This window comes from Euprymna scolopes, chromosome 29, assembly GCF_053919585.1.
Source record: "Euprymna scolopes isolate OS-2025 chromosome 29, ASM5391958v1, whole genome shotgun sequence".
NCBI lineage: Eukaryota > Metazoa > Mollusca > Cephalopoda > Sepiida > Sepiolidae > Euprymna > Euprymna scolopes.
In genome coordinates this window covers 68514042-68517142 of record NC_136510.1, presented here as the reverse complement: position 1 = coordinate 68517142, position 3101 = coordinate 68514042, and positions in this window count along the sequence as shown.

Genomic DNA, 3101 nt, shown 5'->3' with positions numbered 1-3101 from the left:
AAAATATTTATATTTACATAATATTACATAATTTCCATGATTTGATCTTTTCTCGAAATCAGTTCCAAATATTTTCATAAGATTTTTTATTTAAATATAAATTTTGTTTCCTGTTTTCTGTATAGAACCTAACCTCTATATAATACGGTTTGGACCTGTGACATATTCATCGGCATCTCTGTAAACTAACATCTCTATTTTCAATAAAACTTTCTCACAGATCGATGAGAAATTTAATACAGTCAACTGAAATATTTTTCCAATGGCGTTAAGTGATCACCAGAAAGCAATTTATTTCCTCTTTCTCTTCATTTGCTCTTCATCTTTCTTCGGTTCATTTCTTTGATTTAGTGCACCTTTTTCTTTCTTCTGTCAATTATCCGTCTATAATGCTTTAGATTCTCTTGGCATTTGTATTTTTCAAAAAGGAAACGTTTAATTGGAAAAAATAAGACTTCCTCTTCTAAAAATGCACTTTAAAATACACACAATATATATGCATATGCATATGCATATATATATATACATATATATATATATATATATATATCAATTAAACTAAACGGGTTAGTTCTACCCATGTATCGAGCATTGTTGAAGTAAATATTGAGAATCGATACATAACATATATCTAGATAAAACCTTTTATGTTGATACATGAAATAATATATATATATATATATATATATATATATATATATATATATATATATATATATATATATGATGATGAGTTCCGTTTCTTCTTCTAACTTTCGTGAGAGGAGGAAACGATTGATTCAGATTCCCACGACGACAACAGAAAATCTCTTATACAACATTTACTTTTAATTTCAAATTTTCGCCACTACATTTTTGGTAGAGATGATTCATTAAAATGTCGAAAAAACAAATCTCTGTTTTAGGTATTTAAACAGAAATATCCCTATCTTTAAATACACATGTTAAAGGATTATATAGTTGTAACAGAGCACGGATGCCCATATATCAACAGCAGCTGTCTGACAGCCAACATATGAAAATGACCGGGTCGTGTGCGATGTAACGTCACAGCGAAGAAGGAGGAAAGAAAAAGTATATTAAACAAAAAATACGTCTCCCGAGAAAGGAAGAAATAAATGTGTAAGACACATAGCCCGAAAGCGACAACGAAAGACGTGTCATAAAAATGACCGTATAAAGATAGAATACTACGTGTCTGACACGACATAGTCTTGTTAGGCACATCAGAGTACGAGAAGACCAAGATACAAAGCGTTATTCTGGAAGTACCTGTAAATAAATGTTTGTTGTTTAAACTGAAAAAGAATTTCTCCTTGTCTTTGTTTCCTTGTGACTCTCAGCATACAACGTGTACGTTCCACGTGTTGATATGTAACAACTACGTTGCATAGTCTGATATATTTTATTTACACTATAAACACCTTGTGTCATAGTAAATAACAAAAAACTCATACAGAGTTATCTTTCAAACAAAATATAAAAACCCACTGTTGGAACTTAAAAAATACAAACAAAACAAAGGCAGAGGGAATATTTCTTTCAATATATAATTTATCTGGAATTACACATTTTAACCCCTGAATAGTATAATATGCATTGAGAACCAAAGTATATACAAAGTATATATATATATATATATATATATATATATATATATATATATATATATATATATATATATAATTTATTTAAAAACTATCCGTTACATATTCCAGAGATGTACAAAGTAACATATAGTTTTTAAATAATTTATGATTTAATTCTCACATTCTCACGATCTGGCACTTAATTCATTTATTTTCGACTTCGAAACATATGTTATAAAGTGTTCCTATTTACAATGCCTCCCCACAGGACAGAGTTAGACACCAGGGTCGTTTTTTAATGTGGAGAAAAGGAACAAAAATAAAAATTGTCTCAGTCGTGAAGGATTTCTCCTCCGCTGACAGAGAACAAGATATTGAAGTGCAACATCTGAAGAACAGATACTATACTTTGATCTTGTCCCGAAGGCCAAGAGGAAGTGTTAAAGTGTTATCCGAAAGGATGTGTATTCTTTTATATGCGCAAGATTTGTGCTATTTAGCCAGCTTCGTTTCCAAGCCAAAAGGTCTGTTTACACACACACACACACACACACACACACACACACACACACATATATATATATATATATATATATATATTACATAGAAAAATGAGAGCATGAAAAGTTATATGATTAAGCTTAAACATGGAAAAGTAAAGGACTAGTTGTTAAAACTGAAAAAGAAAAGGACAAGATATTCTAGTAAAAAATATAATAAATTTATAACTTAAAATACTGCAGCATTAAGAATTGACTGTAATGTTATCAATTGAATTTAATGCTGTCTTGTGTTATTCTTAATGCTGTAATATTTTAAGTTATAAATTTATTATATTTTTATAGAATATCTTGACCTTTTTTTCCAGTTTTAATAACTAGTCTTTTACTTTTCCATGTTTAAGCTTAACCATATTACTTTTTATGCTCGCATTTTTCTATATAATCCATGATTTTTCCAGGCTTCCAGTAAATTCACTTCTTCTTGAATGATATATATGCACGCGCACGCGTGCGTGTGTGTGTGTGTGTGTGTGTGTGTACTATCAGTCAAAATAAATTATTTGTCAACCTAAAACTGCTTTGATCAAACAAGTTAAAGAACGTTTTATTTACTATGCTAAATACATGTCTTTCTCACTAACATTCACCTTAATATAACCAATTATTTGAAGTATTTTTTCGTTTCAATATTTTCTAAGTATTCACGCGTTACGATTGATCTCCGACTGGACTATATTGGATTTCTATGTATTGCCTACTTCATCTAAGCTCTGCCTTATAATGAAATGTTTCATATTAGAACCTGAATTTTACAACTTTCTTCTAGCTCAAAACTCTTTGCTCAGCAAAATGGCTGAAAGTTGTGAACGTATACCTGACCAAAAGCAAGAGATCGCTACTTTAAAAAAAAAGAAGAATATTTAAATGGAAAAAAGTTTATAAGATATCATGAAATAGATACAAGACCAAAGATATGTTTACTAGATAAAAAGCAACAACAAGAGTCCAG